Raw genomic sequence first — 22,303 nt, forward strand, 5'->3', positions numbered from 1 at the left:
GTTAGTAATAAGAAATTTTACTTTTTTTTGTCTTGGAAATCCGGTGTATGTTTTAAACTTACAGCCCATTTCAACTCAGAGCAGTCACATTTCAAGTGCTCACTAGCCACATACGGCTAGAGGCTACCACATTGGAGAGTGTAGAGGGAGAAGAAATAAAATCGGAACCATGTTTCATGTCATTTACACAAAAATAAATTCCAGCTGAATCAAAGACTTAAATCTAAAAAATAAAGCCACAAAGATCTTAGAAGTAAACATACAACACTACATCTACTGAGCACTCAATGAGATCTTTCTGTCCATCTACAACACAGATGGCAGGTACAGGGTTGATATCTATATATACAAAGAGCTTTTGCAAATTCATATCAGAATCAGAATGGTCAGAAGCTATCACTAGACTATTTTTTAAAAAAATCCAAACGCAGAATAAACCTAAAAAGATGTTCAGCTTCCCCAGGAGTCAGGGAAATACAAATTAAAAAACAATGAAATATCACTTCATTCACATCAGACCAGCAATTTGGGAGCATGATAACACCTGCTACAGGCTGGGCAGGGACTGTCTGCATCTCATCACAGTAGTTAGGACCTTGTCGGAGAGCAATCTGGCAACATTTATCAAAATAAAGCAGCTCCGTATATTCTTTGAGCCAGCAATCCCTCGCCTGAGAATCCAGCCCATAGAAATAAAAGCACTGGAATGTATGTAGATCATATCAACAGTGATCATGGTGGCAATAAAACCCTACAACCCAAGTGCCATACCCATAGGTAGAACGGTTGAATCAATTGTGGTACATTTATATCATGGCATGTTGTAACGCCATTAACAAAGAATATCTCAAACGTCTGTGTACTGACTGGAAGGAGCTTCCATCTTCCATCTCTGCAAGATGCAAAGTAAGGGCCCAGCCAGCGTGGCTCAGTGGTTGAGCGTCAACCTATGAACCAGAAGGTCACGGTTCAATTCCCGGTCAGGCCACATGCATCATTGATGTTCCTATCTCTTTCTCCCTCTCCTTTCCTCTCTGAAATCAATAAAAAGGTATTTTTAAAAAGATGCAAAGAAATGTACAAACTATGATTCCATTGTTGTAAGAGACAGGGAGAGAAATCGACTTAGGTATGTATATATGTACATCTTATTTTATGAGCATAAAGGAAGATAAGAAGGATATAGTCACTCTGCAGGCAAGATTTCCTGCAGGGAGGAGGAGAAGCAGGTGGTACAGACAGAAAAATGGAAGGGGAGGAAAGGAAAATATGAGACTAGGAGAAAAGTAAAAAGGGGGAAAGGTTAAAAGAAATAACTATTATTTCAAGTAAGGATGATGTTGCGAAGTTATCATGTGTGTTTGAAAAGGGCAAGCATTTTTCTCCATATTAATCTATTCCATAAAGCTTGTTAACCATGATATTCAAATCCTCACAGTTCCTCACTGGATTTTCCTGACTCCTAGTTCTGTAGATTCCTGTATATTAAAGTTTCCCACAAAGCTGTGGATTGGTTGTTTTCTCCTGAAATTCTATCAGTTTTCGTACCACAGATCTCAATCCTACGTTACTAGGCACAGGCAAGCATAAAGGCTACACTCATTGGTATGTTAAATATCTTATCAATATATATTTTTGTCTTTTCAAATAATACTGATTATTTTTGCCTTGAAATCCCTTTTGCCTGTTGCTACGATTGCTTGCACCACTTGCTCCCCCTTTGCTGGCATTTGCCTGGTGTATCTTTTTCTGTTTCAGCATTTTTTTCAGGCTTTATTATTCTGTTTTTGCTGTCTCATAAAACAGCATACATTTTGACAATTTTACTAAATTCAAGTCTCTGTTTTTTAACAGTGAATTTAATATATTCACATTTATTATTATTACTAGAGGCCCGGTGCATGAAATTTGTGCACGGTGGGGGGGGGGGGTGTCCCTCAGCCCAGCCTGCACCCTCTCCAATCTGACCTCTCGAGGGTTGTCCGACTGCCCGTTTAGGCCCGATCCCAGTAGGATTGAGCCTAAATGGGCAGTTGGACATCCCTCTCACAATCCAGGACTGCTGGCTCCCAACTGCTCACCTGCCTGCCTTCCTGATTGCCCCAACCGCTTCTGCCTGCCAGACTGATCACCCCCTAACCACTCCCCTGCCAGCCTGATTGATGCCTAACTGCTCCCCTGCCAGCCTGATTGCCCCTAACTTCCCTCCCCTGAAGGCCTGGTCACCCCTAACTGCCCTCCCCTGCAGGCCTGGTCCCCCCTAACTGCTCTCCCCTGCAGGCCTGGGTCCCCCCCAACTGCCCTTCCCTGCAGGCCCGGTCACCTCCAACTGCCCTCCCTTGCAGGCCTGGTCCCTTCCAACTGCCCTCCCTTGCTGGCCATCTTGTGGCAGCCATCTTGTGTCCACATGGGGGCAGGATCTTTGACCACATAGGGGCAGCCATCGTGTGTGTTGGAGTGATGGTCAATTTGCATATTACTCTTTTATTAGATAGGATAGAGGCCTGGTGCATGGTTTGCCCGTAGGGTGTCCTGGATCAGGGTGGGGGTTCCCTTGGGGCGTGGGGCAGCCTGGGCGAGGGACCTGTGGTGGTTTGCAGGCCGGCCATGCCCCCCCAGAGACCCAAGCGGAGGCCCTGGTATCTGGGATTTATTTATCTTCTATAGTTGAAACTTCGTAGCCTTGAGCGCAGGCCAAGGCAGGCCAGGAAGTTTGGCTTCCTCCATCGCCAGGGAAACCCAAGCCTCCTGCTCGCTCTGTGGCCACAGCCATTTTTGTTGGGATTTATTTATCTTCTATAATTGAAACTCTGTAGCCTTGAGTGGAGGCCTGGGCCGTCCAGGGCAGGCAGAAAGGTTGGCTTCCTCCATTGCCAGGGAAACCCAAGCCTCCTGCTCACTCCGTGGCTGCAGCCATCTTGGTTGGGTTAATTTGCATGCTTGCTCCTGATTGGCTGGTGGGCGTGGCTTGTGGGTGTAGCAGAGGTACAGTCAATTTGCATATTACTCTTTTATTATATAGGATTGCCATATTCACACATTTCTTCCCATTTACCATGCATTTTTCTACTGGATAGGATTTTTTCATGTTTCTTTTTCATCCCTCCTTTTTGAATAGTTGATAGCATTTTATTTGTTCCCAATTAATTTGTCTTCTAATGACATGTAACATATATATTCTTTCACTTCCTATTATATGTATATTTTTGAAACACATAGTTAAGCATATTCTTAATCAACATCTAGAGTTAAATAGTATCTATATTTTCCTACTACATAGAATGGAAATTTTAGCATGCTATTACTTCCCTCTCCTTCCTCCTTTCCAAACTGCAAGCCTCTCCATCCCATGTGATCATCTCAAATTTTATTTAGTCCTTATAAGAAAATATATTTATTTTAGATTTATAAATAAACGTTGCTGGTTTCCTTACTTACCTCTGCTTCTTATACCCCACGTTTTCTTCCTGGATTCATTTGCTCTTTTACACCAGTGGGTTCTCAAGCAGAGGCTATACCACACCCCTTTCTAATGTGGGGTGTTTTGTGTTGTCACAGTGAATAAGGAAGGATGCTGCTGGCATTTAGTGGATTGCATTGTGTGGATCAGTCTTACACAAAGAATTGTCTACCCAAATGCCACCAGTACCCTATTGGGAAATGCTATTCTACATGGACTGTGAGTTTAAACTTTTGAAGTCCATTTGTGTCTTAAAATGTCTTTAAGATGCTCTCACATTTGCTTGATAGCTTGGTTGGGTAAAGAATCCTAAATTCACAAGTATTTCACCAGAGAACTTTGAAGATAACATTCTGTTGTCTTGCTTACAAAGTTGTAAATAAGAAGAAAGATTGAGGTCAATCTTATTCTCATTCCATCCTTGATCACTTTTTTTTTTCCACTCTGGAAGCTTTTAGGATTTCTTTTTTATTCTTAGTGTCCTGAAATGTCATCACCAGGTACTTAGATGTAGGTTGTTTTACATCCTTTCTGTAACTTAAAGGAATTACTTCCTAGGTCCTCTCAATATAAGAGCTTTGTATTATATTGAATTATAATAGCAGTCAGCTATCAGACCCAGCAGGGGTTACTTGAGCCTCCTGTGAGACCAACTCTCTGCCTCTTATAGAAAGAGAAGAAGAATGACTAAGTTCCAAATAAATTTCTTGAATTACTGCCTCTCCTTCCTCTGTTTTCTTCTCTCATTCTGTAGCTCACATTAAGGGACAATAGAACTTTTGTATCTGTCCTTCATGTCTCTTAACACTTTGTTCAGACTTTCCATTTATTTATTCCTTTGCACTGCATTCTGGGAGAATTCCTTAGTTTGATCTTCTAGTTCACTGATTAACTCTTCAGTCCATTTTGCTATTCAACCCATCTATTGAGATTTTTTTATTTTAAAAAGAATTAGTTTTCTTTTAAAAAGAATCAGACTTGGTAGTTTTTAAAACCTGTGGGTGCTTTAAAAAATTTGATACAATAGTCTCTTTCATTTGTCCAAGATATGAATGATGCCTGTTCTATGGTCTGGTTCTGTTTGCTCTCTTAACTCAGATTCATCATCTGTTAAGCAGGAGTAATAATAATACCTACCACTCAGTGTCACTGTGATGATTAGAGTTAACATAACATGATACCTGGCACAGAGTGCACTGAAATACCAATTTAATGAAAAGACAAAGCAAAATAGTATATATAGAATACCTGGCACATACCTAGTCAGCGCTCATTAAGTGGAAGCATATTACTGTTATTATCATTACCCTCATTATCAGTATTCACGGAGACAATGGCATTCAGGGATTTTACATTCTTGTTTCCATATGAGAACACCACCACCCCTCCCACCCCCAGATCCACGACATGGACTGCTTTGTGACTTTGCAGAGGCACGAATTTGAACTACAAGTTCCAAGGCTGGTGAGTAGGAGTGGGAATATGCCCAGCATCTGTCTCCAAAAATGGCTGTATGATTCTATTTAATCCACGAAGCCAGTTAGCCCTCACCACCCACCCTGAAAGACAGACGTCCATTACCCAGTTTCAGAGGAGGATGAACCTGAAGACATGACAAGCTCTAGTCACAAGGCCGTGGGCTAGGCAGTCAGACAGATGGAGTTTTCTGACTCAAGAAATGAATTCCCTGAGCCTCAGTTTCTTCTTCTCTGTAATAGGCCTTACAGTTGCCTTTTTTGTCAATTCTTTTGAAGTGCCACCTGTCATTCTTCTCTCAATGCCAGTACAAATGCACTGTGGCCTCTTCCAAGGGTTAGAGCCATTCAGGGTGAACTCTCACCACATTTCACTACTTCCTCGTCCCTTCTTTCACCAAAGGCACCAGACTTTGCTGGGAAATCAGCTCATTGTGTGCGCCTCCACCCCCACCACCAGATAGGGAGCTGCTTGAGAGAAGCACAGGAGGCAACAATAAGATGACTTCCCAAAAATCATATAAATAAGGCTGCCCTCTGATAATAAAATGATAAAACAAACCAAAAAAAAATGGGATGGAAACAGACATTTAGAATGTCACCCGTGTGGTTATTAAGCTGCGGTCTCTCCGCTCCAAACCCACCTTGCCATCGCCTGCTTTGTGATGCTGGAGCTGGGCTTCCGAGAACTGCTGTGTGGCTTTGCCAGCAGCTCCCTCCCAGGCTCTGCTAATGGTGGTGCTCGTGGGAAGCTGCAAGCCTGGAGGAGGAAGCGGACTTGCTCCTTCCTGTTCCCTGGGAGTCCTATGAGCATCATCCCAGCGCCACTTATTCACCGTGGCAGGTCAGTCCAGTTCAGTTATCCCCACATTTGCAGAGAGCTTCCTTATGCCCCTGCAGACACCAGTGCAGGCTGAGCAGCAGCCCCTCCTCAGCTGAGCTCCTCACAGGCCCTCCTCTGAGCTCAGAACCCCAGCACAAGCTGGCCAGTGAGCCCCTCAGAGGGCTGAGTTTCAGGAACCTCAGGACTATCTCTAAGTTTTAAGAATTCCAATGTCTTCCCTTTGTTCCTTCGGCCTTAGAAACGGTGGGTAGATGCTTCCTGAAGTCACTAATCTGTGAAACCAGAGTCCTTTTAATCCTTTTTTAGATCCCTACTTCACAACGTGATCCTAGTTGACAATTCCTTATATTGATTTCTCTTTCAAATACCTGGTGTCGTTTCTATCTCCTGGCCAGACCCTATTCAACACCTCCCCTTAAAGGAGTAGACCATCGCCCAGGACAAGAAGAGACTGTACACCTGAATTCAGGCATAAAACCTACAAAGGAAGAAGGTGTCCTTCAAAAGGGGTTCGTCGGACATAGAAGCCTAGATCAATGAGAGTCAGCAGCACAAACCCAGCAGGACATCCTCAGCAGTGACAGAGGGCAAACCACCACCATCTCTAGCCCTGATCACAGCAACCAAGAGAGATTTTTTTTCAAAATTTAAGTCACATCGTGTTATTGCCCTGCTTACAACTCTCTAATGGATTCCCAGTGCACATAGAACAAAAGTGAAACTCTTCACAGCAGAGCTGACAAGGCCTGCATTGCTGGCTTCTTCCTCACTTCCTCTTCCCTTTGCTTTTATGATCCAACCACCCAGTTCAAGCCAGGATCTCTCCTACCTCCAGATCTCCCCATGTTGTTGGAACACCCTACCCTCCACCCTTCACCTGGAAAACTCCTATTCATCTGTCAAGTCTCCACATCATCATCATCACCTCCTCAGAGAGGAACCCCAGGATCATGCAATCCTTCTGCTTTAGCTGCCAGAAGGTAGAGAAGTGAACCTAATCGTTTTCCCGTAACATGCATCACAGTTGGTAATAACATATCTGATTTGTCCGGTTTTTGTTTGCTGTCTATCTCCCCTATGGGGCTGTGAATGCTCTGAGGACAGGAACTACATTTGTTTTGCTCACCACTATAAAACCAGTGGCTGGCTTACATTGAGCACTCAACAAATGTTTATGAAAAGAACAGATAAACTCTTGGGGGGCAGGCGGTCTTCCTACAATAAATAGGAGCTTCTCCAGATGGTCTCCTCCCCCAGCCAGACCTCCAGGCCTTCTGGCAAGAGTGGGCCTTCATTTCTTCCATGATGGCTGCCTCCGCTTCTCAACAAATAGGAAGGTGCTCTGGCCAAACCAGTTCCATAAAACTCATGTAGGTGCCTGTAGGAGCAAAGAAACCCCAGCCACCACCCAGGCTCTGATCTCTTGGGCCAGGCTCACAATGAGAGGGATGTAGTCAAGGGATGCTGAGACAGAGGGGCCCTGCTTTAGCAAGGTTCCCTCCCGCTGCTCCCTCTCCCCTCCCCCCTCTGGCCCCCAGACACATAAGTACACCCACACTCAGAGCTTTAGATGTTGGAAGATGATCTCCTATGCCAGCAGGAGGCGCTGGTCTCACAGGAGGCTCAAGTAACCCCTGCTGGGTCTGATAGCTGACTGCTCACCATGGTCTCCAGTCCCTGCCCCCCACTTCCATCTCTCTCCAGGTCTCTACTCACACAAATATATGATAAGCCCCAGTTCCTGGAAGAACGGTCTTCGTAAATTAAGTTATCATGAATTATGTGAACCCCCCAACCTGCAAGAGCCCATGCTAGACTGGCTGTCTGCCTCCTGCCCTTTGCTTCTTGCTTAAAAAGCCAAGTCACCATGAATTTTCTTAATGATACTCTATGCGCCTGTGTTAGTCATTTTTCTTCTCTTTCTAGCGGAGGCAGAGAGTTATCTTAAGGGAAATAGCACAATGTTGTGGAAAAGACCCAGGCCTTGAAATTAGACAGAACTGGATTTGATATTGGCTTTGCCACCCCACCAAATAGACCTGGGGAAGTGTCTCAACCTTTCTGTGCCTGTTTCCTCATCCTATATAATAAAAGCTTAATATGCAAATCAACCAAATGGTGGAATGACCGGTCGCTATGATGCACACTGACCACCAGGGGGCAGATGCTCAATTCAGGAGCTGTCCCCAGCCTGCAGGCCCCAGGCCAGCCAAGAGGAATGCCGCAGAGGGAGGCGACCGGCTGCAGTGGCGGAAGGGGGGGGGGGACAGGGGTGGTGAGCAGGCAGTGTCAGGCTGGCCAAGGCAGGTGCCAGTGGGGGACTCCCAATCGCCCCGCCTGTTGCCCCACAGATCAGCCCTGATCGCTGGCCAGGCCTAGAGACCCTACCCGTGCATGAATTTTGTGTACCAGGCCTTTAGTTTGTATAATAAAGGCAATAAGAGTATGTACAAAATAGGAACATGAGGATCAAATGAGATAAATCATGTAAAGACCTTAGCACAAAGCATCATATAGCCAGCCCTCATAAGTATTTTAAAATAAGAACAATGTGAAGAATGAACTGCCCAGGTATATGGTTTTCATTGAGTAGAATAAAGAAAAGGACACATACTTTGGGGTCAGCCTACCCATACTTTGGGTACCAGCCAGGCTTTGTGACTTTAGCAAGCATCTTTGCATTTCTAAACCTCAATCTTCCTCATGCTCTATAGGAAGTTGACAGTTTCAAATGAGTTGATATATTTAACAGTCCCCAGCACAACTCATTAGATACTGGTTCTTTTTCTTTTAGCACATAAACATAGGTTTTGACATTTATAAGCAACCATACCAGAAATCCTTCTTGTAATTTGTTTATTCAATGATGCAATAAATAAGATACTGATCACATATTATGTACTAGATATGCTCTGCAACTACGCGCTGAGATACAGTTAAGAACAAGACAGTGAACATTCCTGCTGCTGCGGAGTTTACAACAGATGTGGAAGTCAGAAAACAAAACGCTAATATGTCATCAAGTGCTATGAAGAAGATTAGAGCCAGCTAAGGGAACAGAGTGGGGTTAGAGGGGCTGGATTAGAGAAAATAGAGTAGTCAGGGAAGACTTCTCTGAGGAGGTATTAGAGCATGACCTAAACAAAGTGAAGAAGTAAGCCATGTGATGATCAGGGGGAAGAGCATCCCAGGAGAGGGAATAGCAAGTACAAAGTCACAGAGGTAGGAAGAAACTCTGTTTGAGGAATTAGAGATTAGACCCAGAAGATTCAAGCAGAGTGAGCTAGGGGGAGACCATAAATAGATTAAGTCAAAGTAGTCAAGTGCCAGATGAGCTAAGGTCTTGTAGTCCATGGTGAAGATTTCATCTTTCTGAGCCCCCAGCATTCTACAGATGGGCCATATTACAGCTGAGCTGGTGCTGATGGGAATGACAGAAGCACTGATGTTATAGGAGTAAGGGGATAACTGCAAGAGCAATATTTCTGAGAAGGTGAGATGAGATGGAATCCAGGGTACCCCTGCAGGGTTGCCTTTACAGAGGATCAGAGAAGGCACCTTTGTGGTAACAGGAGAGAAGGCAGAGCACTCAGGTACTGATGCAGGTAGGTCGGTGGATTTGGCAATGAGAAGAGGAGATGGTTTTCTCCTTAATGGTTTTGTTTTGTAATGTTTTTGTCAAAGAGATAAGAAGGTCATTAACTAAGAGTGAAGAGTTGAAGGCAGAAGAGAGGAGAAGATATGAGACAGGCTCTGGGTGAGGGGGAAGTAAACTGACCATGGGAATAGGCACTGTAGGATTGTCCCAGGATGGGAGGATCCACTTGAGCCAGAAAGGTTCTCTTTTTCTCAGGCCCTAGTCCACTGCTGTGTGCATGTGTGGAACAGGCAGTGAGTTGGGGCTAAGCACTGTTGAGATTTTCCAGGTGAGTAGATGGAGAGAGAAGGGGACATGGGGTTCAGGGCGAACACATTGAGTGATTATAGTGAAGACCAGGGCTCTAAACTGGGGAAGGAGGGAAGTGAGGCCACAAAGGGAATGGTGAACTATACAAATGTAGAAGGTCAGTGGCTTAGAGAACTGGGAGAGGTATTTCAATACATTCCAGTTTCAGATGTGATTTTAGAGGAACTCAAAATACTACACATAATTCACTCACATAGTAAGTACTTATTGAAGACCTATTATAATTTTTAAAACTGCCTACAATTTATTGAGCACTTATAATGTGTCAGACATTGTGCTAAGTGTACCTTTACTATATCTCATTTAATATTTACAACGAATTAAAGTCGGTACTGTTATCATCCCCATTGTACAGATGAGGAGACTGAGGTTCAGAGAAATGTAGTAACTTCCACAAGAATGCACAGCTGGTAAGTAGCAGAGAGCTCTGTATGGTTACAAGGCCCAAGGATCTTAACTACTGTGTTCTATTATGTGCCAGACACTGTGCTGGGTTCATGTAATCATGACATTCGGATTCAGGTAATTCTCCTACTTGAGCCCAGCCTGAAAACAGGGCACCTGGCCTCAGTTGTTCAGGGGTAGAAGCTGGGAGTGGAGGTGGAGGAATCTGGCATTCTTCCCTTGTGTGCAGCCTTGATAGAGCTGTCAATCAAAGTGCCCACCCTCTTTAGCTAAGGGGAGGACATGTTATCTGAGCTCAACCAATTGGACTTGTTCCAGAGACTTCGACATTGATCAAAGAAAGATCGATAAAGGGGAGAAAAAGATGGAACTGATCCATGTTGGCCATCTAAACACCCAAATGTCTCCAGTCTCTGTTCTTTTCTAAGCCTAGTTCTCCAGCTTCAAGCCACCCCTGTGAATGAGCCACTGGCCTGCCCATAAACTCCTTTCCTGCTAAAGAAAGCCAGAATTGGTGCCTGACTTGCAATGAAAGAATCTGCACTGGCATATCAGGAAAAAAAAAAAAGACAAAGTATTGTAAGCTAAAATGAATGATTCATTCCTTGGAAAAAATACGCACTGAGCAGGGTCAGAACTAGGGTGAAGCAAGTGAGGCACCATGGGCACAAAACTTAGGGGGGCTTTCACTCTCAGGGTTGTGTAAGTGCAGGGCTGGCTCTAACAAGCAGGTGCCCCCCCCCTCCAAAAAAAAAAAATAAAGGTTAGTGGCTTAAAGAACAGATTACTTCTCTTTCACAGAAGAGTATGAAGTACGCCATGTGATCATTCTGGGACACTGGCACCTTCAATGTTGTGGCTCTGTCACCCCCCAGCACATCCTCATCATAAGGTCAAGGCTGGGCCCGGCCAGGGAGAAGGCGAAAGAGCAGGGAGGAGGCAGGCCCTCTGAGTAAAGGCCTTGCCTGAAGTTTCACACATCATGTCCACTGGCAAGGACTTAGTTACTCACTGCAAGGGAGGCTGGGAAGTGAAATTAGCTGGGCAGCCATGTGACTGTACGGTGGGCAGCTGGCAGGTGCCACTGCAGTCACTGTGCACAGGGAACCTGTTTTCCAGCAGCTTCTATTCTCGGTGATATTAGAGGCTGCTGGGTAGAAGCACCATGGTGGCTCAGGGAGGGAGAGGTGTTCATGGGCTGGTGTAATGGGGGAGAAGGTCCCTGAGGAGGAGTAACCCTTAGGGTCGGTAAAGGTAAAATGAACACAGCCAGTCATCCTTCCATGGGACAGGCAGGAGATCTGCTAGACCCGTGGTCGGCAAACTGAGGCTCGCGAGCCACATGCAGCTCTTTGGCCCCTTGAGTGTGGCTCTTCCACAAAATACCACGGCCTGGGCGAGTCTATTTTGAAGAAGTGGCGTTATAAGAAGTTTAACTTTAAAAAATTTGGCTCTCAAAAGAAATTTCAATCGTTGTACTGTTGATATTTGGCTCTGTTGACTAATGAGTTTGCCGACCACTGTGACCAAGGCGGAGCTCTCATGTCATCTCATAACACACTGTGGGGGACAGAGGGTGCGGGGTGAGGGGTTAATGTTCCTGCATTAACCTCGGGTCAGTCTTTAACATTGACATGCCTTAGATTGCTCCTTTTGAAATGATAAGGATGATAACAGCATCATCAACAAGAATAATACATCAATAATAAAGAATGGTAGTATGAACGATCACCATGTGGCTTTGAGGATCCCACAAAGCCATAGTCCGTGAAAGGCTTTGGTATCCAGCAAAGTGTAGACCAGGGGTGGGCAAATTACTGCCATAGGCCAACGCCAATTTTGTAAACAAAGCTGCAATAGAACACAGACTCACTCACTTGTTCATATGTTGTCAGTGGCTGCTTTCACGCTAAAACGCAAAATTGAGTGGCTGTGACGGGGACCGCGTGGCCAAAAGTACTACTTCTTATCTGGACCTTTGTGGAAAGTTTGCTGATGACCGCTGCAAGGACTGTAGCCTCAAACTTCCTTGAGCATCATTTTATTCACCAGTAAACTAGGACTAACAAGAATCACCGTCATTTCTGAGATGTTTTGAGGATCAAATGAAACAACGTATGTAAAACTGCTTTGCAGGCTGGTAAGTGCCCTATAAATGGCAGTCACTAGTTAGTCCCTTTGCTGAGTATCCATCCGTTTCATTATTTAGTCTCCACTGAGCATCTGTAAAACGGACCACTAAACACCTGCCTCCCGGAGTTGTGGTAGGGATCTGCGAAATAAAATGGTTAAAGCATGAACTTTGGAATCAAACAGGCACAAGCTGGTGTCTTGTTCTGCCCATCACTGTCTGGATGATCTTGGCCCTCTGGGAAGACCCGTCGCCTGGTCTGTAACGAGGGGATCAGCATTCTTCCTCCCTCGGAGTTGCTGTGAGTGTCAAGGGAGATAGCAGGAGCGAGGCCTTGGCGCCCTGCCGGCCTTGTTCCCATCGCAGTTGCAGTGACAAATGCCACCGCCCACGGGTCTCTATCAACAGTACAGCTGAGCTGTACCCCTCTGCCTCGGCTCAGCGCCCACGGTCAGCCCTGGGCGCCGGTATAATTAGCTCCGTCTCGGTGGCGAGCATGCTCACAGCCTCTGACACGACTGTCACCTCCCACTCAGTTATCCCCTCTGCCGGGCACGGGTCTGAGTGCCACCAGGGGACAAGCTTAGCGCTCAAAACCTCTGACTTGTCACAAGGCATCAAAGCCTTTTTCTTCGCTCCCGGGGTGTGCCAAAAGACAAGTCTGAAGCAGAAAAAAAAAATGCTGCGTCTTGCATTTGCTGAGAAATCCGTTCCTCCGGATCCCATAGCCCCCGGGGGAGAAAGGCAGCCTGTTTCTTTAAGAGGCCTCCGCTAGCCGGGCGGAGACCCCCGGCGTTTCCCGCGACAGCTGGGCCCGCCCTTTCTTGAATGACAGGCCAACAACCTAATTGAAGGAAGAGAGTCCAGCGTGACGGCGAAACGGAGCAATAGAAGCCCGGGGTGGCCTGCGCTGGGCGGGGCCCAGGGAAGGCGGGGCTGGCGGAGGCCGGAGGAGCGGCGGCAGCGAGACCCCGGCGCTGGGAGCTGGGCCTAGGTCCGCGCCCCGGTGAGTGAGGGGCGCGCCGGGGGCCGGGCCGCGGCGGGCTGCGGAGAAGGGCTTGGCCCTGAGGGCGCAGCGAGGAGAAGCGGGTTCGGGCTGGGAAGGGGCCGGGGGCTGCTGCTGGGGGTGGAGGGGCCGGGGAGGGCGGGCCTGGGCTGCACCGTGCGGGCTCGCAGGCTCCTAAGGGGTCGTGGCCCCGCCGGCCCGCCCGGCTCGAGGGGGCACCGAGTGCCTGACTAGGAAGGGGTGCCGGGTGGGAAAGAGGGCGGGCCAGGCCGGGAGGAGCGGGGGCTGGGTCGGAGGGAGGTGGGGGAAGGAGGGTGGAGCTGGGGGCGCGACGGGTGATGGGGAGCGAGGAGATGGGAGAGGGACGGGATAGGAGAGAGTCTGGAGCTGGGTGGTCCGTGTTCGAAGCCCGGGAGCCCTTCTGGGCATCGCACCCCGCTGCACACTCAGACACTGGTCACCACCCGCCCGCCCGCCCGCCCGCCCGCCGACCGGCCGGCTCGGTAGCCACATTCCATTCACTTCCCATCGCCCCGCTCCCCCGCGGCCCAGGCCTCCCTCGCCTCCCGTCCCTCCCCGTGTCCAACTGACCCGCCCACATGCACTCGGCCCTCTCCCCGCGGCCAGAGGGATCTTTTCAAAATGCAGGTCAGATCCGGACACTGGGCTCCTTTAAAACTGGCGGGCTTCCCGGCTCCTGAAGGGTCAGCCCCAGGTCCTCACTCACCCCCAGGTCCTCACCCAGGCCCTGGAGATCTGGCCCCTCCGACCTCTCCTTCCTCCCGGTCTGCGACTCCCTCTTGCTCAATCCTCTCCTCACCCCGGACGCCCTCAGTCCTCAGGGTCTTGACACTTAGATTTCCTGCTCCCTGGGCCTCTCTTCCCGCCTGACTTCCTCCAGTGAAGTCTTCATCCTTCACATCTCCATTCAAGTATCACTTCCTCTAGACTGGAGGCATCCGTGGTCCCTGACTCCCCCACGGAGTGAATTCCCCACTTTCATCACCCTGGGTACTTCTCCTTCCCCGCGCTTGCACAGCTGCAGTGGTGCATTGATTTAGGAAGGTATCAGTGCCTCTCCAGCCCACCAGCAATGAGGTTCACAAGGAAGAACATAGTGTCTGCTTTCGCACCTTGTGTCCCCAGCATCGTGCACAGGGCCAGGCACCGTATATATTCACTTAAAAAGTGAACGGAGGACTTGGCTTTGGCAGGAGGAAGGGCGTGGTCCCTATGCCCTACCAGTGGGGGAAGGAAACGAGCGCGGGAATACTTTCTGTGTGCCAGGCTCTGTGCTACAGCAGTGCTGTCCAATACAAACATAATGCAATACATACAATTTAAACAGGTTCAGTAGCCACATTGAAAAGAAACAGGTGAAATTAATTCTCGTAATATATACTTACTTAATATATTCCAAAATATTATTTTGACATGTAATCAGTATGAAAACATTATTAATTAGGTATTTCACATTTTTGTGTGTATACCAAGTCTTCGAAATCTGGTGTGTGTTTTCCACTTGCAGCCCATCTCAATTCGTGGTAACCGTATTTCAAATGCTCAATAGCCACACGGGCTGCTGTGTTGGGCTGTGCAGTGCTAGGAGCTTTATTCGTAAACCTGTGACATTGTATCCCCTTTTGACTCTAAAGGCGATAAAACGCCACAGGTATATAAAGTATTATCTGCACTTTACTAGCAAAAATGATGAGGCTCCTAAAAGTTACTTTGCCTGCCAGCAGTCATCCTAGAATTTGTGAGTAGAGGAGGCAAGATGAGGACGAGGACTCCCATCTGTTAACATGGAGTCTTTCAATACCCTATGCTGCCTCTACGAGGTGCCAAGGAGGTGTGAGGGTACAGGAAGTGGGGACTAAACTTATTGCAAACAGTGGTATTTCGGGTGTATTGCGTATTCTGTCTTGTTCTATGCAGAGATAATGTGTCTGAATGCATATTCGATGCAGTTGAAGGAAAAATCTGGGTCCTTCTTTGATCCAGTCACCTACCTCAGCACAGCCTGCACCCACTCAGCCTGGGCCCAGGATCTGGATAGAACAATGTGCACACCCTGCAGCATCGCAGAGGTGCTAGGCTTGAGTTAACAGCCAGGCTGTTCAGTTCAATAATCACTCTCTGAGTGAGGTCTCCTCACCACCGTGAGGCCAGCACTGTTCTCGGCCCTTTAGGATGACCAGGAGTATAAGTCACAGCCTTCATCTTTAGGATGCTTATCATGTACTTGGAAAAACAGTGATCACAGAATGATTAGACGATGTGCAAGGCACTGTGGTGATGAAGAACCAGAATCAGTGATGTGCAGAGACTGCAAAGTGGCTCTTCCTAAGCCAAACAGTGTAATGCGCAGGAGAGTGTTTAATTTGAATTTCTTTATGCAGGGCGGGTACTTTGCAGTTTGCCACAGTCCCTACATAGATGCTGCTTGACTTATTTACTTAGCTGGCTGTTTAAGGTGTCTAGGGGATTGGATTTTTTTTGGGGGTGGGTGTCTTATTAATCCTCACCCCCAAGGATATTTTTTTCTAGAGAGAGTGGAAGGGAGGGGGAGAGACAGAGAGAGAAACATTGATGTGAGAGAGACGCATAGATTGGTTGCCTCCCACATGGGCCCCAACCAGGGCCGGGGATAGAGCCTGTAACTGAGGTACGTGCCCTTGACCAGAATCAAACCTAGGACCCTTCAGTCTGCAAGCCAACGCTCTAACCACTGAGCGACTGGCTAGGGCATGTGTAAGGCAAATGAATTTGTAACCCCATTGGACATGCTGGTTTTAGAAGAGAGTTACTGGAAGGGATTTGTTGAGCACCTATTATGTGCCATTGTATTGGACACAGCTCTGGAACTGACTGTAAAACTCCCCAAGATTATTCTGCTAGAAGAAAATAATAATAATAATAATAATCCTATATAATAAAGAGCTAATATGCTAATTAGACCGCATGGCAGAATGACCTTCCAGAATGACCAGTGTGGGCAGGGGGCGGGGCTGCCGGGGCCGTGAGGGCCAAGGCCCTTGCACGAATTTCGTGCATCCGGCCTCTAGTAATAATAATAATAGAGCAACACAATCAGCAGTGCTTTGCCTTTTAGATTGATTTTTCTCCCTTTCACATATGTTCCCTCATTCATCATACTTCAGCCTAGCAAGTAGGGCCCTTTTATGCTGGTGAAACATGGTACAATGTTTTTGCAGCTCCTTCAAGTTCATAGTTGGAATTCTGCTTACTCTGTGTCAGGTATTATGCTTAAATGGTTTACATATATTATCCCACTTATGTTTCCAACGACTTTATAGAGTAGGATTGATGCTAATCCCCATTTTATAGCGAAGGAGATTTTATAAGTAAGGAAATCCACTCCAGAACACACGCTCCTGTTAAGCTACACTGTCTCACTAGAAGGTCAAGGTTGGAAGAGACCTCAAAAACATCTTGTCCCACCGCCTCAGTGGATCAGGACCTGAAGTCTAGAGAGGCTTGTGCTTGTAGGCAGTCAGGTCTCCTGTGCTCCAGGGGGGAAGGCTAACCCAGAAACGGGGCCCATGCCTTCTTTTGTCCCTAACTGGTGGTGGTGTGGTCTTGCCAACCTCTTTGGACCTCTGTTCCCTCGTTTGTAAAATGAGAGGCCTTGGCCTGATTTTCCAAACACAAGGCTGTGTTGTTACGGTTGGTATTGAAGGAGTCAGGCCCACAGCCCAGATTTCAGGCCTAACCCAGGACGCTTAGCTCCCCACACTCCTTCCCTACACAGCTCGGCCTCCAGTTGCAACCATGGTAGTCTGTTGAAGGAAAACCATCTCTTAAAGTTCATCTGTATTTTCCATCTCGGTTTCTGTTCCTTTGATTGCCGAAGACTGAGGCACTGTAAACACGGACCCCTCCTAAATCCGTCTCCTCTGTTATAGTTAGGGGTTCACACATTCTAGGCAGTGAACAATCCTCTGTCGTTAGTGTTTTTATTCTACTCCAAAGGCAGTTAGGTGTAGAGCCATCCTGAAGGGTATTTTCGGTGTGGAATTGTGTGGGCACAGCCGAGTACTGGGTATTGTGCTATGAATTTTGGGGAGTAGGCACAGGCTTGATGAATCCCTGTCCTCAAATTGCTGTGGCTTTTGGCCCAGGCCACCCATTAGAATCACCGGCGAGAGTATTTCAGTGACTGTGGGGTAGGCATTGATGCACAACCAGAGTTGAGAACCACTGGTCTAGAGCTGCTTCTCGGACTTTGAGGTGTACATGAACCCCCCGGGCGGACCTTTTTGAAGGCAGATTCTGACTCAGTGGGTGGTTTGTATGCCTGCAGCTCCCAGGCAATGCCAGTGCTGCCCGTGTGCAGATCACACTGAGAGCAGTGGAGAAGTCACAGTCATTGGATTGTGAAGGGGTGTCTAAAAGACTAGGAGAGCAGGTGAGGGCACGGGGTGACAGGACTAGGAAATCCACTCAGGAGAGTGATTGTCTGAGCTGGGCCTTGAAGGATGAGTAGGAGTTTTATCAGCTAGCATGGTGAAGGCGACAAAAGTCCAGACTTGGAGGATGTTTGAAGGAACAAAGTGGCCTGATGTGAGGGATGTAGCATCTACAAGGGAGAGTCTGAAAGCTACAGTAACGGCCGTAAGGGAATGCTCCGTTCAGGAGTGTCAGCTCCCTTATGTGAGTATAGGAACTGCAGAAGGTTTCTAAGCAGGATGAGAGGAGACCTAGGTGATCCTTGGGGTAGGTGTTAAGCGGAAGAAGCCCAAACAGTTACCCTGTTCCCACACCCTTCCTCACCACACTTGGGCTCTATCTAACTTAGTGGTTTTTAACCACATGTTTGAATAAGTCTTGTGTCCAACAAATTTCAACAAAAAGGAGAAATCTCAGCTGCCTTTGGTATGATGGTCCTTCGCAGCGTTTCTAGCAGTGGATGTCAGCACATGAATCTCTGCCAACCGAATTACCCTCTTCTCTACCTCAGAGCCTTCTCGGCACTTGGTGGTCAGAACTAAGGGAAGTTGAGTCACTTCTCAGATGAGAAGATCTCAGAGAGAAGCCTCTATTGAGATTGTGTTCTTGATTAGAATGATGGTGTGACCTCTAATTGCCTTCCTGGTGTGGCTATTCTGCTGCAGGAAACATAAACCAAACTTACCTCTGCACCCCCCCTCCCCCCTCCCACTGAGTCAAAAGCAGAAGAACAGAACAAAGAGCACTAGGCAACCCTATCCTAAAAAGAAGGGGGAGGGGAGAGCTGGAAACCTCTGGCATTCTTCATTCTGAATTCCTTACTAATCGGAAAGGATCATCTTTCACTTCCTTTCTGCAGATGGGCTGTCCACCCCCTGTCAGAATCCAGCTCCGCAAGGGAGTCACTGCATAGGTGATTGATTGGAAAGCTCCAAGGTGCTGATTTGATCAGCACACCTTCCAGAAGCCACTGAGAGAATGCTTCCTTGGAGACACTGATGCTACTATTTTTCTCTTGTTGCCCCAGCTTTGCCTTTGAAAACCTGGGCTTTCAATCCTTATAGAATTATCTTCTCCAAATCAATGTGTACCTTGCTCCTGTTCTTTGGCATTTTGAGTTTTCCATGTCATCTTTATAGCCGTAATAGTTCCAAGGGGATGGGAGGGCAAGGGATGGAGAGTTGTGTAATCTGAAGGGGCATTTTCCTTCTTTGCCCCTGGGCCTGGATGTAGAGCTGTAGCTCCCTCATCCTGACTCTTTGCTAGTGAGCTCTATAGAATTGCTGAGTGGCGGAGTAAGGCTATTTATAAACCTGAGAATTTTGCAATGTTATTGAATTGCTTCCACCTAATTTCCACTTCCTTTCTAGAATGAAAATGAAAAGAGTAAGCAAACAAGTGCTGGAAGAGTGCCCCACAAGGAGATCCTTTATCCTGGGAAAATGGTCTGGAGAATGTTATTACTTCCTTTCTCCTATTTCCCGGTGTTTCTATAGGGAGAAAAGCAGAGGGATATTTCCCCCTTTCTTTTAACTAGAGTCAGGGTACTAAATCTGGTTTTCCAGTGAAACTCACTCTAATGTTAGATATGAAAACAAAACTTTAAACAATGGAAATACTGTGTAGTTGGGAGGTTGTAAGACATGACGGGAACATCAGGCAACTAAGACAATTCATGCCAGTTCCTTTCCATTTAGAACCAGCCAGTGCATAGGTGTGGAAGTCAGAGCTGGTGGATTTAAGCAGACACGAGTGCTCACTGAACCACAACTATTTGCCTGGTGAGACCACAGGAGGAGCTAGTGAAAAGAGAGGTGTAAATCCTATTTTGATTTGCTAAGGAAAGGTAAGGAAAGCTATGAATGGTACAGAGAGGAAGTGACATTTGAGCTGAGCTTTGAAGCTTGAATAGGAGTTCATTTGACAGTTAAGGAAGGAAGAGAATGTGAAAAGGTACAGAAGAAATGAAGGAACATGACCTACCTCATAAAAATAGCAAGTAGTCCAGGGAGATCTGGCTGGATTGTGCAGGACTAAATAGTTTAGATAGTGGAGTACCATTATCTGTTAAAATAGTGAGGTGTTGTTTTGTAGGTCTCTTAGCTTCAGTGTATTCTAGCTTCAGGTACAGCAAACTAGAATTCTCCCATGAGCACTTGCTATGGGCCAGATACAGTGTTCCTTTGTTCACATGGCTTTCAAACAACACCAGTCTGCCTTGGATCAAATTCTGGCTGTACCACTTCCTAGCTGTGACACTGAGCATGGAACTTAATTTTTCTGTGCCTCCATTTTCTTATCTGTAAATAAGGGTAATAATGTACCATACAGGGTTGCTGTGTGGATTAAATGGGTTAATATTTGCAAAGCCCTTAGAACAGTACCATAGCACTATGTAATTGTTAGCTAATGTCATCATCAAAGGAATTCTTATGTAGAGGGAAGAGAACGAATTTTGAAGTCCTAAGACCTAGCCTTGTGATCCAGTTCTGAGGTGGAGGTGTATGGAAGACAAGTTTCTCAACCCCTCCGAACTTCAGTAGCCTCACCTGTAAAATGGGAGTGATTTCAGGGTTTTTGTGAGCATCAGCTATAAAAATGCTGTAGAGTGAGCGATCGACTATACAGAGGCATCTACACATAATTGTTAGGTACAGATGATTGCTATAAAGTCACCGCATAACTGCTCTGTTTTAAATAAGTGGGTTCTGGCCAAAACCGGTTTGGCTCAGTGGATAGAGCATCGGCATTCGGACTGAAAGGTCCCAGGTTCGATTCCGGTCAAGAGCATGTACCTTGGTTGCGGGCACATCCCCAGTGGGGGGTGTGCAGGAGGCAGCTGATCGATGTTTCTCTCTCATCAATGTTTCTAACTCTCTATCCCTCTCCCTTCCTCTCTGTAAAAAATCAATAAAATATATTTAAAAAAAATAAGTGGGTTCTGCTCTTCATTAATTCAGCCAGTGTTAATTAAGGGCCTTCTTGATGCATCATCTTATGCCTGTTATGCTGCAGTCTGTTCATACCTCCATGTTAGAGTTGCTTCAAAGCTTGGGTCAATCTTAGTCTTAGGCTTTTTAGCTGCAATGAACAGAAATGCAGGCTAGTTTAATTTAAAGTTTTATTGGCATGATACAAGGGAATTTCCGGTACCGCAAGTGTAGGAGGTGTAGCCATGGGATCTCGAAAGTCCTCAGGCAGTGGCCTCTTCCATCTCTTTCGGGGACTTTGTGGCTTCTGGATTCTGGCCTCCAATCGTCTGCACATTTCTGGATTCTTTCCGCAGAGCAGCTCCCTCTGCAGGGGGCAGGGGGTTGCTTCTCTGTACCTTTGGCTTACGAATGGCCTGGGCTTGCCATGATACCTGTTCTAAAGCTGACTGTGACCTTTCTGTTCCAGGGCCATTGCCATCCAGCTCCCTTTTAGCCCGTGTTTGTAAGTTCAAGAGAAAGAATTGGACTAGTCCAGCTAAAGTTGAGTGTTCACCTTGGTGCCATCAGCTATGGCATAGTTGGGAAGAGGTCATTCAACACACCGGGCTGCCTGGGCTTTGTGGGAAAGGGCAGAGTTGCTGAGAATGGGGGTTTGTAGTAGTCTTGGTGGTTGCAAGTCTCCAAGCTTTAAAATGGATATAAATTCTTGGAACAGTCGGGAATCACTCAGGGCTAACTTGAACAAAGAAAGGGACTGTTGACCTAGGAAATGCCATATGGGGTCAAAGTAAAGTGGAACTGTAAATTAATGAGCTTTAGCTTGTTTATCTCTAACAACGGTATCTGGAAAGGAGTTCCCCAAAATACTATTTGTTTCTTAGCAGCACCATCGAAATAAGGGTATAGCTTCTTTTGGTAAGGACTTTGAAATGGGCAATCTGCATTCAAAGTTTTAAGTTCCCTTTTAGAATCACGGACTTTTAGACTTAGAAGGCATCGTACACATCTTTAGTTTAACACTCACATCTCACAGTAGAAAAAAACCTGAGACTTGGGTAAAAGACATGTGCACATCACCCAGACACTTAGTGATGGAACTGGGACTAGGTCCTGAGTCCTTTGGCTCTAAATCCAGTTGCTGCTTCAGCAGGGAAAGCCATCCCAGCAAGCTGCTCTTCCTGTTGTACCTGTGCTGTCTACTTGTTTTAAAAACAAGGAAAAATGAACTAAATAACAAATGTTCTAAGAAGGCATGCTGTTCAGTTCCATGTATATCAAGTATAAAAACAGGCAAAGTGATAGAAGTCAGAAAGAAGTTGCCTCTCAGAGGACTGGGAGGTAGGGGATTGACTGGAATGATGGAGGAAATTTTCTGGGGTAATGAAAATGTTCAAAGTCTTTTTTAGGTTAGGAAGATGTGGGTATTTCCATTATATATATAATATATTTACATTATAGAAACATACATAATAGAAATACATATAATAGAACTATATATAGAAGCTCTGTGCATTTTATTGTATGTAAATGACATCTCAATTTTCTAAAATTATCTCACAACTACAGTCACACCCCTAATTAGGGCAGATTTACCGATAAGGGTAGGATA

General features: G+C 46.4%; 1 protein-coding gene across 1 annotated transcript in view; it reads left to right on the plus strand.

Moving 5' to 3' along the window:
* The first annotated feature begins 13,202 nt into the window (after positions 1-13,202).
* Positions 13,203-22,303, plus strand: part of ELMO2 (engulfment and cell motility 2) — a 36,585-nt gene continuing 27,484 nt past the window's right edge. Inside the window, exon 1 of the mRNA XM_079784548.1 lies at positions 13,203-13,288. The gene's annotated coding sequence lies outside the window, so the exon portion shown is untranslated. The remainder of the gene's footprint in view (positions 13,289-22,303) is intronic.

This window comes from Cnephaeus nilssonii (genome assembly GCF_951640355.1).
Source record: "Cnephaeus nilssonii genome assembly, chromosome: 11".
NCBI lineage: Eukaryota > Metazoa > Chordata > Mammalia > Chiroptera > Vespertilionidae > Cnephaeus > Cnephaeus nilssonii.